A 16,557-nucleotide genomic window follows, 5' to 3' on the forward strand; every position below is an offset into this window, starting at 1 on the left:
TCATCAAAGCCGCTCCTCTCTTCTCCCTTTGGAGATTGTAGGGAATCGACTCATAAGAAGGTGAAATTGATTACTACTTCGGTGCTGCCACCTGTGACCCTGTCGGCTCCAGGCTCGGCACCGTCCTAAATGATTCTGCTCCAGCTATGTCTTCCTTATCGATACCGGCACCAGAGTTCCCAGTGCAAACAACTATGGCTCCGACAGCTCCGTCACAGCCCTTACCAGTACCATCCATGCAGGTACAGTCCCCTTCAGCACCGTTGGTAAAATCCCCTTTGGCTCCGAGTATGACTTTTCTGTACTCCAGGGCGCAGACATTTTCGGCACCGACATGTTCTTTGGTGCAGTACTTCTTGGCACCGTCCTTATTACTGGTGCAGACACTTTCCTTGACAGCACCGTAGCCATTGGGGCAGACTTTTGCCTTTACGGTGCAGACACCTTCAACTACTATGGCGCTGACGTTGGCACAGACTACTTCCACACCTTTTTCTTTGGTGCAGACATCCTCGGTTCCGGGCTCTGCACCTATTGAATTAGCAAGGACCAAGTATTCTCCTTCATTGGATCCATTTGCTTGAAGTCAATACAGTCCTTTTCTAGAAAGGCCAGAATCACCAACAGCTTTCTCCATGAGGTCAACCAAGAGCCTCTCTGAACAAGATGTGTTGCGGCTTGTTGACCAGTTGCTTGTGGCCAGAGGTCTCTCTCACCATTCAAAGTCCACGTTCCCTCCTTCAGGTGAACATATATCTCCTCAAACTCCAACGTACACTCCTCTTTTGACTTCTACCCAAGTTTTGAAGCCTATTACTCCGACAGCAGCTTCCCTTCCTCAGACTCTGGAGTCATCCTTGTGACACTTGGTGCACTGGGCATTGGGCTCTTCTCAGGCCAGTGGCTGTACTGTGGGGGAGGGCATTCCTGGTTCCATGCTGATTCTTTTCTATGGCACCATCCAGCAATCCTCTATCTCTTACGGTTCACGGTCCTCTTGAGACTCCTGGTCTAGGGTGGGCTCGTCGGGGTGGGGTGTGACCCCAGTTCCGAGGTTGTCGCGCTCAGTTCCGGACTCCCATCCCTCCTTGGGCGGGCCAGCCTTCCAGGCCATGGAGAGAGGTCTTACCTCCATTGGCAAATCCCACGTCTGAGTCCTCTCCCCCTCTGTGCCACAACTGTCACAAGCTACAACCAGTGGACACCAGGCACAAGGGCCTCAGGTTTCTCCTCCTCAGGAGACCCCCATCTTTGCAGTCTTCCCCAGAACCTCCCACTGAGGACGTACCCCGCAAAGCGTCGTGCATAAGGAAGCACATGGACTCCACTGAGGAGTCACTGACTGAAGATATGGATTTTGATGATGGGAAAGGGTCCCCACGATCACCCTCTGATGAGGTGTCCTTTGTCTGACATCCTCGAGATCCTTAGACAGAGGGTGACTGGAAGTCCTCTAATCCTTCCTCTTGAGAAATCTGTATTCCTACAGGCTTCTTGTGCCCAGCCCCCTACCTCCTGGGTCACCCCGCCTGCCGATGAGCTCGTCCAGCTCATCGTCCAGTGTGCATGGAAGGCTCCTGACACCCTGGAAGCGATACCAAGAAGACCGGATAAAATATTACTGCCCTCAGCTGAGCACCCAAATCCAAATTGGTCACGAGGTCTTCCAGTAGATGCTATAGTGGTGGCGGCTGCAACTAAGAAGGATTTAGCAGAAGAGAGCCAAACTGTCCATCTGCCCAACAAGGAGTCCCGGGCGATTGACAGGCTAGGAAAGCATGTGTTTGCTTCATCGACCTTCACTGTAAGGTCTTTGAACTATTTGGCACACTTTACCAGGCTTCAGAGGGATTTTATCACCCAGTTCTATGAAACCTTGGCAGTTGCTGTTTCTGATGAGGTCCATGAAAATGTGGCTTCTCAGATAGCCACAATAGAGTCCACTTCCATCTCTTCCATGCATTTTATTTCACACGCAAAGAAAGGGGTGGCAAGAGCAGCAGGTGCGGGTATAGTCACCAGACGACATGCCTGGATGCACCTTTGCGGACTCCTTTAAGGCTTCCTTCATGAACGCCCCCATCGAGGCTGCTTCATTGTTTGGCCCTAAAGTGAAAGATACATTGGCAAAGTGTGAACAAGATGGCAAGTCCCTGTCTGCCATTGGTGTCGGACATTCCACTCCTCATTGATTGTACTCCAAAAATCAGAGGAGCGGGAAGATGTGGCACAGGAAATCACACGGCTCTTTCTGAGACGCACATGCTGAGTTCTCCCCTAGAGGCAGAGGGGGAAACTCCAATGGAAGATGCCCCTTTTGGGGCAGAGAAGGTCCACGAAAACAGGGTTCCAGAGATTCCTTCTCTGGCCAACTCTATCAGCACTCCTGAAGCGTTTCCCGACTGCTCACCTCTGGAAACTGTCGGGGATAATTTTTCCTTGTACCCTGCTGCCTGGCAAAATATAACCACTGACTCTAGGGTACAACGGATAATATTCAGAGGCTATCGTATTTCCGTCCATCTTTGTCCAATCTCATCCAGAGTATTACCCGACATTCCACCCAGTCAAAGGGAAGCAGCAGCACACAAAATCCAAAAGCTGCTACAAAAACAGTCATCCATTCACCCCCCTCCCCCAGACCAGATAGAGTCCGGTTTTTACTCATGGTTCTTTTTAGTGCCAAAAAAGACAGGGGACTGGAGACCAATTCTGGATCTCAGCACACTGAACAAATTTGTAAAAACAGAGAAATTCCAGATGGTCACAATTCTGCCTATCCTTCCTCTTCTGGAAGAAGTTGATTGGATGTGCTCTGCAGATCTTCAAGATGCGTATTACCACATAAAAATGGACAAACGCTCAAGAAGATACCTCCGCTTCTGCATAGGAGCCAGTCACTACCAATTTTGAGCTCTGCCCTTCGGTCTCTCTATAGCCCCCAGAGTGTTCATCAAATGCATGGCAGTGGTTATCGCTCACTTGCGACTTCAAGGATTTCAGGCATTTCCATATCTAGACAACTGACTCCTCACCACCCCACCAAGCGTCTACTGGAAGACGCCCTGCACTACACTCTCCTAACAGCTCAAAGCAGGGGAATCACTATAAACTGGGAGAAATCCAACATAATCCCAACTCAGTCTTTGGAATTTACAGGGGCACTGTTGGAAATGAGAAATTGCACAGCATCCCTTCCAGACCATGGGCTTCAGAGAATAAAACAACAGGTTCAACCGCTGCTCTGTCACCACAAATCTCCCTTGCGATCTATACTCCAACTCTTGGGGTCAATGGCAGCCTCGATCACCATTGTTCCTCTAGCCAGATTCCACATGAGGCTCCTTCAGTGGCTACTTCCTCTACAACATCCTTTGTCTTTTCAGATAAGTGTAACTCAGAGATGCAAGCAAGATTTACTCTGGTGGACATCTCGAAATCCCCAACAATGGTCTCGCCCCTTCAACCACCATCAACCGACAGCCACGGTGACCACGGACACCTCCCTGATGGGGTGGGGGGGCTATGTCAGGGAAACTCGGTCCAAGGCACCTGGTCGGAGACAGAGGCCCTTTTGCATATCAATGTCCTGGAACTAAGGGCAGTGCTACTAGCATTGCAAGCATTTCATTCAATCCTTCCGTCAGAGACTACTGAGATCCAATCAGACAACATGTCAGTGATCTGGTATATCAACAAATAAGGGGGCACCAGATCTTACCCATTATGCCGAGAGGCCTTGAGAATATGGCAATGGGCGATAGCTTCCAACTGCTTTCCAACTGCAACGCACATTCCCAGGAGCTCCAACGTGATAGCAGACAAATTAAGCAGGTGCAGTCTGCAACCTCATGAGTGGTCCCTCAATCCTATGATAGCGGCAAAAATCTTCAACCGCTGGGTCCAGCCTTGCTGCGGCCTATTTGCCTTTCCAACCAACTACAAGTGCAGCAACTATTTTGCCCTAATCCCCCCTCGGGGACAATCACAGAGAGAAGCTCTAGTCCACGCTTGACCCTCGGATCTACTTTATGCCTACCCTCCTCTTCCCCTCATCTCCCAATTTCTGAAGAAAGCACAACAGTTGAAGAGAAATGTGATCCTCATTGCTCCATACTGGCCACAACAAGTCTGGTTTCCTTTCCTCTGGCCTCACCTGCTAGATCAACAGTGGATCCTCAATCCATCCCCAATGTTGATCTCCCATCCACAGGGTCTGATTCACCCCAATCTAACAACCCTGAAACTGACAGATTGGTTTGTCTACTTCCAATGATTGCCAGGCATGAAAACCGTGTCCCCTGTGCGCAATATTTTTATTGCATCTCATAAATCGTCCACCAGACTAATCTATCTTAACAAATGGGAAAGGTTCTCTCTATGGGCAGCAAATAAACAATCAGACCCCTTTTTCAGCCCCAATTTCGGTGGCACTGGATTACTTATCACATATTTTCCACTCTAGGGTGTCTGCCTCTACTATTCGTGTGCATTTAGCTGCCATCTCAAATTTTCACATTGGATTTCAAGATTCTTCACTTATGTCACACAAACTCTGTAAAACTTTCTTGAAAGGGGTTATCCACCTAAAACCTCCCTTTAGAGAACCGATACAACCTTGGGATTTTACATTGGTTCTGCAAGCTCTAACAGCTCTCCTCTTTGATCCTGCATCTTTATGTGATGTAAAATATCTCTCTTGGAAAACTTTGTTTCTGATTGCAATCACATTGGCCAGACGCTTGTCAGAACTTCAAGCCTTATGCATCAAACCTCCCTATCTTATCTTCCATAAGGATAGGGTATCACTGAGAACTAATTCTTCCTTTTTACCAAAAGTGGTATCAGAGCACTCTATCAACCAATCTATTGACCTTCCAGTGTTCTTTCCTAACCATTCTAACAAGGGGAGTATTGCCTGCACTCCTTGGATGTTCATAGGCAAATAAGATTATATCTGTAGAGAACAAAATCTACCCGTAAATCATACCAACTGTTTCTGGCTTTTTCTGGACCTAGACGAGGTCATCGTGTATCAAAAGTTACACTGGCTTCATGGTTGAGAAATTGTACTACCTTTATCTACAACAAAATCAATCTCACCTTGCCTCATAGAGTGAAAGCTCATTCTACAAGATCTATGGCAACTTCAGCAGCTTTCCATGCTAAGGCTTCCCTCAATGATATCTGTTCAGCTGCGACTTGGGCCAAATTTCATACCTTTATTCTTCATTACAAATTGGACTTGTCCTTCCATGAGGGCCACCCAGGGATACAGGTAACTGGGGACTCTGTCCCATCAGTAAGGAATGAACGAAGATTAACAACATCAGATAAAAAAGTTATGTCTTACCATAACATTCCATCTGTGGTGTTGATCTTCGTTCATTCATTACTTCCAATCCTCCGTCCTCCATCCGGAGGTTCCTGATTGATCTAATGTACTCCTTTATTGTAGGTCTGTTATGACCAGAGGTTTTTTATTTTATTTTTTTTAAACAGATAGAAAGGAAGGAGTACCAACAATGTTACTAAGAATTACCAAAAAGTGGTACCAAAGGTAGGGAAGAGGGATAGTACCAACGATAGTACGAAAGAACTACCAAAGGTAGAGGGTAGTGTTTAGTCAAAAGTATAGAGTTTTAGGACAAAGAGATAACCTTTGAAGAAAAAAACTGACTAAAGGAAAGGTAATTAGTAGATAAAACCACAAAAAACACTACACTTAGCTTGAGAGAAAGGCTTGGCACATCTGACGAGGAATGCGGCAAACAAGATCTGTAGAGACTATGAGAGGGGCATTGTGGGTAGGACTTAGCTGAGAGTTTTTGGCTGGCGCGTGCTTGGTACCGGCCGTGTCGGTTCCGAGGACAGAACCGAAGTCCTATCAGTAAGGAATGAATGGAAATTTACAACATCAGATCTTCACTTTTGCTAGATTCACAGTAACTCAGCAACATTTCTATTGTTTTGTATTGTAGCTATCCACAGCAAGTGTCAAAGATAGAAGTTCTTTAGAACATACACACACTCTTCTCTACCGTTGCATGTAAGTGTGATAACTAACAGCAGCAATTCTCTTTTCCCACAGGTATAGAAACTAATGCATAAAAATTAGCACTCGCAGCAGTCATGGAAGAACACAAAATATTGTAAGCAATTCTTAATACCATACTATGTATCTAATCAGACTTTAGCCTTCATAAACCAGCAGTGTAGCACTGCATATTGCAACATACCAGAAACAGATGCTCATTTTTGGTTCAATGTGTTTACAGCCACAACATTTTCAAGCTCAATATTTACAGTGACAGTAAATGATTCAAACCACATTGCTGGCTCAATAACGCACAACATTATACAATTAATTTATGTCAAAACTCCAGACAGGTGCAAGCCCAAATGCTTCAACCACCACAGATTTCAGTTTCACTCTATCCAGTGGTTCTCTACTGAATCCTCCTTCAGGCGTCCATGGATTCCATCCACAGAGAAAGTCATCCAGAGCCCCCACTTCGGGCATCAGTCACTCTTCCACTTGAGGAGGCAAAATGTCCCTCTCTTCCTGTCTTTGGCCCACCATTTTTATAGGAAGGGAGGCATGACTTCATCCACTCGAATCAAGGATAGATCTTCCTGTCAGCAGCACTACAGGTCCTCAAACCTGTGAAATATCACTAGAGGACCCCACAGTTAGGTAGATACAGATATAGTCATCTGGTCAGCTAATCACTTTGTCAACCAGTTTGGAAGTTGTCAAGTCTGCTGCATGCACAATATGTCAAGTTGTGCTACAGTCCAACCTCTTGATGTGAACTACAGTATATTAGTGGGTTTGCCACTATAGATGCTTTTGTGCAGCTGTTGACAGTGTACATATGAGAAAGGCTGGGGATGAAGCTCATGTCTGAGGTATATGCATTGGATCCCACGTGTAAATATATTTGTTTTGTTTTTAAGACAAAGAATGTATATCCTGTTCATTCACACAGTGGAATAATAAACTGAACAAGTTTGTGTTGCTCAAAGGACAGCATCAGAAGAATGTGCAGTACATGTGTTGTGTGAGTGGAAGGCATGTTGGCTTAACTGAGATTATATGAACCAAAAGCATATTGTAGTTTACTTATTACAAAAGGAAATCTAACTGCTTTTATTTTGTGATCGGTACTATATTGTTGGAGCCTATCTTTAATGAATACATATATATATTATATATATATACACACACACACACACACACATACACACACATATATAGTACAAATACAAATTTGTGTTGTGCTGTGTTTTTGATTGATGGTGTTTAAAGCTGAGTACCATCGTAACAGGTACAAGCAAGCAAAATCTAGGGTAATGCTACTCAATGCTAGAAGTCTAAACCTCAAAATGCATTCACTCGAGGCACTCCTTAAAATGGAAAACACTGACATCTGTGCAGTGACAGCGACCTGGTTCAAGGCTCCAGAGATTACCCCTGCATTACCAGGCTATAATTCATACACCTTTCGGCCACCTAACCTGGACTGAAACACTAAAGGTGGAGGCGTGTCCATATTCATTAATGATATCCACACCTCCAGGCTAGTTGTTCAGCATAATGCATCCGAGATTATCCAAGTGCAACTAACTCTGGGCAAGACTGCAATCCAAATTGTAACTTGCTACAGATCCCCCACCATGCCCCAGGATTCCCACTCCTCATTTCTTGATACACTGGAAAATATTAGGGTACAACCCAACACCCTCATAATGGGCAATTTCAACTACCCCACCATTAACTGGGGAAAACTACTCATGTACCAACTCTTTTGCAGTATCCTAGACCTGGTCATTACCAACATGGGCGGCCGGTGTTCCACACCAGAGGTCAATTCCTTGCTGATCAGATCCGACCACAAGCTAATCACCCTAGACATCCGCATCCCGCCCCCAACCCCCATTAAGGAAACCACCGTAAAAAAATTCTCCAAAGCCAACTTCACATTTCTTCAGACAGAAGTGGCAAACTTCACGACACCCGTGCAGACGGACAACAGAGGTACGACTGCTGAATCCTACACAAATGCACTTTATAAGCACTTACACGAGTGCATGGATCGTGCAATCCCTAACAGAACCAAGATGCTATCCTCCCAAAAAAGGAAGCCAATCTGGTGGTCCCCTGCCATAAACAAACTCTACAACAGAAGAAAGAAACTGTTGCAAAAAAAAAAAAAAGAGTAAAATCCCATGATTGGAGGAACTCCCTGGTCAGCCTCAGTAAGAAGCTGAGATCCCTCATAAAATCCTCCAAAGCTAGTTACGAAAACAAAATCGTGACTGATTCTAAAGACAACCACAAAACATTCTACAGCTATGTCAAGAATCTCAATGGCAACACTCAGATCTGCTCTGAGTTACAGCACAATGACACTAAATATACTGAACCAACTAATATTGCCAACATCCTGGCAGATAGGTTCAGTACTAACTTTACCCTTCTCTCACCCCCTAAAGGGCCCATCTCTATACCGGAAGAATGCAAAGTTCCCGTAATCATGGCTGCACAGATAAAATCCACACTCTCCAAAGCCAAGAACACAGCATCCATGGGACCTGACAACATCCCAGGTTGTGTTCTACACGAACTACAGAATGAACTGGCACCCCACCTAAGCACCATGTTCAATCATAGGCTCACCTCAGGCTTTGTGCCCACTGAATGGTGCACAATGACAGTTATCCCACTCCTCAAAGGGGGAGCCAGCACGGACCCCGGGAAGTACCACCCCATTAGCCTATCGAGCCTGGTCTGCAAGGCCATGAAACGTATCATCATGGAACTTATAAACAAAGACATTGGTAATCTCCAAACTCTGGACCCCACCCAGTTCGGGTTTGTAAAAGGCAGATCATGTCTCTAAACCTGATAGACTTCTTTGAAGCAGTCACCAAAGCCACAGACGAGGGTAAAGTGGTTCACACAGCCTATCTAGATCTCGCCAAGGCTTTTGACACCATCCCCCACTCTAGAATTATAGATAAACTCACTAACTAGGTATAAATCCCTATGTCACAAGATGGGTTGCCAACTGGCTCACCGAAAGAACCCACACTGTGAAAATAGCAGACTCAAAATCCGACTTCATACCAGTGACAAGTGGAGTACCACAGGGTTCAGTCCTGGGTCCTCTCCTGTTTGGTATCTACTTCTCTGAAGTACAGACTAACACAGAAAGTCTTTGGCTAACAAAGTTTGCAGATGACTGCAAACTAGGAGCCATAATCAAAACTCCTAATGATGTGGACATCCTACAAAAGGGCCTCACTGAGACAGATGCCTGGTATCAAAGCCATGGTTTCAAGCTCAATGCTAAAAAGTGCATTGTCATCCCCTTTGGTAAAAACTCTGTACCCATGAGCTACCACATAGGTGGTAGTCTACTTAACACTGAAAGCGTGATAAGAGACCTTGGAACACAGGTGGACAGTAGTCTCTCCTTTGATAATCACATCGCCACAGTAGTCAGGAAATCCTTCTATGTGGCAAACCTCATCAAAAAAGGTTTCTCATCCAGGAAAAAAGAGGTCATTGTTCCCCTCTACTCGTAACTCATTAGACCCATTATAGAGTACAATGCCCCTTTTGGTATGTACCTCACAAGACAACTACAACAACTATAAAGGCCGCAGAAATACCTCACAAAGAGGATTACCGGCCTCAAACAAATGCCCTACACAGACCGTCTCAAAAAACTCCAGCTTTACTCTGTCGCATATCGCCTACTCAGAGGCAATCTCTGCCTAATATACAAATCTATGTCAAACCCAGAGCTGTTAGACATGCTCCACTTAAAGAAATCCCAATCCCAACAAGCTACACGCTCTAGGGACCTAAACCTTGTCACCACAATAAACAGAACATGCTGGAGGGATAGATTCCTGTCCCAGAGACTTCCTATAGCCTGGAACAAACTACCTATCTATATCAAACAAAGCTCCTCGTTAGCACTCTTCAAGAAAAATCTTGATGATTGGATGGGAAATAGGAAATTCACCCCAGGGATCACCTCTGGGGCTTTGCTTGACAGGGGGACAGGAAAATAATTTTCTTGGATGGCGAAAGCCAGGGTACCTTTTTGGCTAGGCTTATATAGGCCTTAGGGCCAATAGCCTAGTACCTACCTATGAACCTATCTGTGCTGGGTTGGACAGAATAGATTTTTGTCAATTATATGTTTAAGTAGTTGAAGATGGATGCATTTCTCCATGATTTTAAACAAGGCTGCATGCCTGTAGTTGGATAGTTCAGTGATGTCCCACCCCCCATACCTTTGTGAAGATTCAGGATTTAAGAGTGCTTCCAGAGGGAGGTAACATAAGATTCCTGGATAGATCTATTTATGAGAATACAGACAGAATAGGCTATGGCTTCAGCAGCAAATATGAGATAGCTGCCTAGTACGTTATCAATAGCTAAGGTGGTGGGTTTACTCCTGAGGGGTTACTTCTTTTGGAGGTACTTCTTTATGGCAGAGATAAGGACAGAGCTGAAAAAGGCACTGGAATTGGTGATGGTTTGAGAAGTATTTTATGTTTTATTATTGTTGTTTTTCATTGAGCAATTAACTTATGGTGTTTATAATTTGGGTGTTAAATATAGTGGCAAGTACTGTCCAGATCCCTATCAGGGCACAAAATGGGCTGTTGACATCTACCAGAAGTTAAGAGTATTTTGATGAAGCCCCAGAATTCTGAGTTTTTACGGTGAATGTGCCTTGTGATTGTGAGGTAAACACCTTAACCATTATATATGGTTTTGGGAGTTAAAGTAGCAGTGGATTTTACCTATTATGACTTTTCTGGTAAGATTTTGGAGGTATTTATACCTGTGATTGTTTTGTGGAGTTCTGTTTTATTGCCAGATTTTCCAAGCCTTATCCCTTTCATGCACAAGTATTCTGGTATTAGAGGACAGCCAGGGACCAGTGTCACACTTGACTTTTTCTCCTAATTAGAACCTGATTATTTAGTACATTAAGGAAAGTTGTATTAAAGAGAAGAACAGCATCATCAAAAGGAATGGTTCTGAGAAAATTCCAATTGACTGATTTTAAAGTGGATATGAATATGTTGGGATTAAAGCTGGTTAGATTAAGTACTTCAATAAAGTGACGTTTTCTGGGTATATGGAATTGCAAAGGTGAACAGGTGGTCATCATTAAGTGCATGTCTGGTAAGGCTCCTGAATATGATATTTTGCTTGTATTGGTGGTCAGTATCAATCCAGAAGGGATTGAGGGTTGATATAATGGTTAAGGTGTTTACCTCACAGTCACAAGGCACATGGCGTGATTCTCACCTTTGAAAGGAAATTGGCTACACTTAAAATGGCCTGCAAAGACAGTTAGCCTAGTACTTACCTATGAACTTATTTAAATCTTGCCCTAGCTTAGATAAAACCCTTTAAATAACCTCTAAACCACATAACTTGCCGGATACATTTGAGATGCTTAGCAAGACTTATAAAGGTACCGATAGTCATTGGCCTAGTATACAAATATGAACCTATTATTGTGCTTGTTGAACCTAGATGGGGTTTGGATAATTCGAGTTTAGCCAAATACACTAGATATAGTGATATGGTGGGGGAGTCACTAGTGAGGAAGTGCCAATCTGTGTCTGGGTACCAAAGAATAACAATTTCATAAGGGATTTTTGATGTTACCCTGGGAAGAATATATTCCATACTCGAGATGTTTTCTCCTGGTAGCATGTATGAAAAAATGATACATAATTTTTCTGTGTGTTTAGTTCATAGGTTCATAGTTGTGTACTAGGCTAATGGCCCTGGAGCCGTTACAAGCCTAGCCCATAGGATTAACCTGGCATCATGCCACCCAACCTTAGTTCCCAGTGGCTCTGTCGAGTAGAGCCACTGGAGTGACCCCTGGGGTGAATTTTCTATTTCCCATCCACTCATCAAGATTTCTCTTGAAGAGGGCCAGTGAGGTGCTCTGTTTGACATGTATGGGAAGTCTATTCCAAAGCATGGGCAGTCTCTGGGTTATGAACCTGTCCCTCCAGCTTGTGCTGTTGATTGTGGTAATGAGGTTGTGGTCCCTGGAGCGTGTGGTGCGGAAGGAGTGGGATTTCTTTAGATGTAACATTTCTAACAGAGTTGGGTCAGATATGGCTTTGTAAGTCAAGCAGAGATCACCTCTAAGTAAGCGATATGAGACAGAGAATAGTTGGAGTTTTTTGAGTCTGTCCATATAGGACAAGTGTTTAAGGCCTAGGATCCTCTTTGTGAGGTACTTTTGCGGCCTCTCCAGTTGTTGCAGATGTCTAGTAAGGTACATGCCAAATGGGGCATTGTACTCGATGACTGGCCTAATGGGGGAAGAGTACAGGGAGGCAATGACCTCTTTCTTCCCAGATGCAAAACCCTTAGTAATGAGATGTGCCACAAAGAAGGACTTTCTGACCACAGTGGCAATGTGGTGGTCAAAAGACAGGTTGCTGTCACCTGTGTTCTCAGATCTCTTATAACGTCTTCTGTGTTCAGTGGTAATTCATGGGAACTGAGTTTTTCCCAAAGGGGATGACGGCACATTTTTTGTCATTGTGCTTAAAGCCATGGTTCTGACACCAGTCGTTGGTCTCAGTGAGGCCTTTCTGTAGAATGCCAACATCACTTGGGGGGAAATGAGGATTTCAGCATTCCTAAAAGTTGGTGGATGCCAGGGTATAGAAAGAGTTGAACAGTAACGCCTTCTCCCTTTTTTTATTTTCCAATCAAGTCTACAGATGCTGCAGCTTGGGGGATAACTTCCACATCTTTGATGACTGGTTTCAGCCAAGTCACAGACATGCTGAAAATGTGTGATTAATGCATGGTTAGCATTGCATGTAGCTCAGTTATTTTGTTAGTAATACTTCTAATGTTGATATGGAGAATCTTCAGCCCTGTATGGGTAGTGTGTGCATTGTGTGGGATGGTTCTTAAAGACAGTTTAACTGAACTTCTTATTGCTGAAAAAGGCTAACTATGCTGTTTATAAAAGAAGGCAAAATAACAAATAGAGAGTCAGTTAAGTCATTACTATGTCCAAAGATTCTGAAAGTATGTATTAAGTTTTGAGTGCTGTAGTTACAACTAAATGGAAACAGGACCTTGAAAAGGGAGTGGGTGATTATATCATCTCCTGTGGCTGCAGTCTGAACCACAGGAAAGGGAATGCATAGCCACAAAATTATAAATATCTAAATAAATAAACAGAATAAGAAAGAAAGGAAAACAGAAAGAAAAATCATGTCTGTATGTTCTCCCATATCAGGTCATTTTGGGATAGAACAAATGAAAAATCAGTAACTACTTATAACACTGCAGAGACAACAAATGCTGTGTACTAGTGAAAATGAAATATATGACCTCAACTGTCAGTCATATCTGACGTGCCTGGCAATCAGTGAGAACATGCCCAAACCTGTCTGTGACATCAGAGGGAGCCAATAATGTAAATAATCACCTGTTTGAACATTCTCTGACTCTTGCAAACAAAACAAAAAACATGATTTCCCCATAATAAAGGCAATCACTGCAGTGCTGAGCAGAGATATTATTACTCAAAATCAACACATGCTTATCAGTAGGAAGGCAACTAGCCATTCACTTCATACATCGATAACATCTGAAGATACATATGTAAAACTAAGTGTTTCAGTCTATACCAGCCCCTTCAAAAGTGGAACCAACAGTTTGGAAGGAATGCTTTGCAAGCTTCTGTAATCTCTCTCCCTTTAACTTCTTTCCAGTCAACTTGCAAACATATCTTCATGAACAAACTACACATTTAGCTTAGAAATCAGTAAATGTGAATTAAATAGTAGGTGAAACTTGAACAAGACTTCATATACATGAACTTTGGTACACTGAATGCCAGCGTCCTGCTGTTACTTCCATTACGGTTGGAGCCCTTTCCCGTCTATTAGGGAAAATGATGTACAGTTGCAATAGGGTGATTATGGCACTATACTATTCACTACAACTAATTCTCAATGTTAGTGCTAGAGATTTATAAAAAACTGATGGATAGAGTCTTAATAATTTTTGTGGTACAATACTTACTACAAAAACAAATACCTTTGTATTTAACGCTTCCTTTGATACTTCTGTTTAACTGCAAAAATGTTCTGATAAAAATAAGTCTAGCCTGTCAAAACAAATGCATGCATATACACACAGGTGATTAAAAACACTGTCAACATTCCATTACTTTTTCAGACACTACAGATTTTACAATAAAAAGATGAACACCTCACATACCCTTATACTCTGTCTCTTCACTCTTCATGCAGTACTCACTCAAAATGAACAAAAAATAAGTAGTGGTTTACAGTCGGGGATGTCCCCTCTTTATGCCCCACATATTGTTGTTCTTTAAAACATCAATAAAAGTATACTGGCCAAGAAACGCTCATTTTAAGAAGGGCTGCAGGGACACAAAGTAGACACATTCTCCAGCATCCTGAAATATGTCAGAGGAAAGATTATATTTGCCACTGCCTCAACCTATTTTCTACAGAAAACTGCACTTTGTTACAATACTGCTTTACCTGACAAAATAATGGATTATCTCTTTTACGGATCAACTCGCTATCCATATCAAAGGAGACTTCAGAACAGCCCGTTATTAGCCATCTGAGAACCCTAACGGCTTATATAATATGACCCACCAGCACCCATCCCCTCACTAACAGTATGACTAATTTACTGCAGTAGTGGAAGTGATGAGGAAATAACATTATAGCTCCTGCCTTTAAAATGTGTACACAGTAGCGGTGAGCCTGGAATATTTAATGCAGTGCCTATGGTTTCTGGTTGGGTGCACACCTCTGAAACGCACCCTATTATGAAAAACGTTCCTCATTTTGAGCCATAAACTGTTTATGCTCTTCCCTGCTCCACAATGACGTGGTCTGTCATACACACAGTTATGATTTGTTTAAACTAATAGTCATGATATTAATCATAGTAATTTTTAAAATACATTTTAAGTATAAAGGAACACATTGTGGCCATGCTACAAGTCTCCTAGTTAAAGTTTATTAGTAAGTTGCCAGCAAGTGTTCCACATTTTGGAGATGAAGTTTGAAAGCTATGGTTGATTGTTCCACTAGTTCTGTAAGATACATGCACTGTGTGTCATTATGAAAATAACCATTTATCTAAACTTCCTGATTTGCTACTTTTGCTTATAAACTGTCCCTACCCAAAGCGCAGCTCATAAAATGTATTCATTCAAAAAGCAGCTGCCTGCATACCTCAACTGTTCAGGTTTTCACAGAATGTCCATATTTTTGCATCATATTTTGGTCTGTTCCTCATAAAATTTGTGATTTTCTGGCAAATCACTGAGATGACCTGAAGGTTGTGAAGTTACTAAATAATGACAGACATTTGAGTTTCAGACTTCAAATCCTTTCGAAAACACGTTAATGCAAACTCTGTTATTCTATCAACTTTCTAAGTTTCTAAGAACGATATTTAAAAACTGTCCCTATTTTGGGACTTTATTCCTCCATTTTGTCAGGTTTTGTCCAGATTTCTAGCACTAAAATGTTGAGAGGTATGGCTCCTTGTCTTTTATAAAACGTCAGGTCCCGCATTCATACGTTTGTTTGTGTCTTTCGGCTTTTCCCCGGTTAGGGGTCGCCACAGCGGAACTCCGGTCCGCTAATGATTGGCAGTTGATTTTTACGTACCGGCTTGCCAGGCCTGACGCACAACCGTCAACGAAGGTACGCCCATTCACGCATGTCTCCACGCAGAAGACTCTCTAGCTGAGAAACGAACATCCTTGGATTGGTAAATAATACTGAATCAAATGTTCATTCTACAAAACGTTTTGCAAGCACACAACAACACATACAGAAGGTTGTCAGCTTCTCAGTTTAAATGCAAGTACTCACAGTTTGCTGCTCACTTCCGGATATGTACCTCACTTTTCCCTATCTGAAAAATAAAGATTAAGAGCAACGCAGCTCTGTGGTCTGAAAAGAAACAAGGAGCAGCCTGAAGGGTTGCCTGCTGACAACTGATAAATCCCCACACCCACAATGGGGGAGGGGTGGAATTAATGGCATCGCGCGCACATACCACCACCGCCAGTCTACAGAAAACATGCACCCTTTACAAAGCCACTAATAATCAACACAAGGCCTGACATACTTCTCAAGGCTCCTAGGGTTGCCACCTTTTCAAATCGCCAAAGTGGGACATTTTTGGTACGAACATCAGATTTTACAGGTCGACACATACCCACGGTCAGTACAAAGGATATAACTTAACTTTTTTGCCTAAATAAAAGCTTATTCTTGTAGCATTTTAGTTGTTTATTCTGTTTCTTATAACATTTAGGTATTTTAGATACAGAACAACTGTTTTATGCAACTATTACATAAAATATATGAAATAATTTGAGCTAAAATCTCAGGACATTTGCCATTGTCACAATTTTTTGTCAGGACACAACTGCCCAAAGAGGGACTGTCCCTCGCAAAGTGGGACAG

The 16,557-nt window shown here is 43.0% G+C and overlaps 1 long non-coding RNA gene across 1 annotated transcript in view; it reads right to left on the reverse strand.

The window, feature by feature from the left end:
- LOC122802626 overlaps positions 1-16,058 on the reverse strand; it is a 792,526-nt gene extending 776,468 nt beyond the window's left edge. The window contains exon 1 of the long non-coding RNA XR_006364966.1: positions 15,958-16,058. This is a non-coding gene — a long non-coding RNA (uncharacterized LOC122802626). The remainder of the gene's footprint in view (positions 1-15,957) is intronic.
- Between the last annotated feature and the right edge of the window lie 499 nt (positions 16,059-16,557).

This window comes from Protopterus annectens, chromosome 5.part0 (assembly GCF_019279795.1).
Source record: "Protopterus annectens isolate FY-2018-M chromosome 5.part0, PAN1.0, whole genome shotgun sequence".
NCBI lineage: Eukaryota > Metazoa > Chordata > Ceratodontiformes > Protopteridae > Protopterus > Protopterus annectens.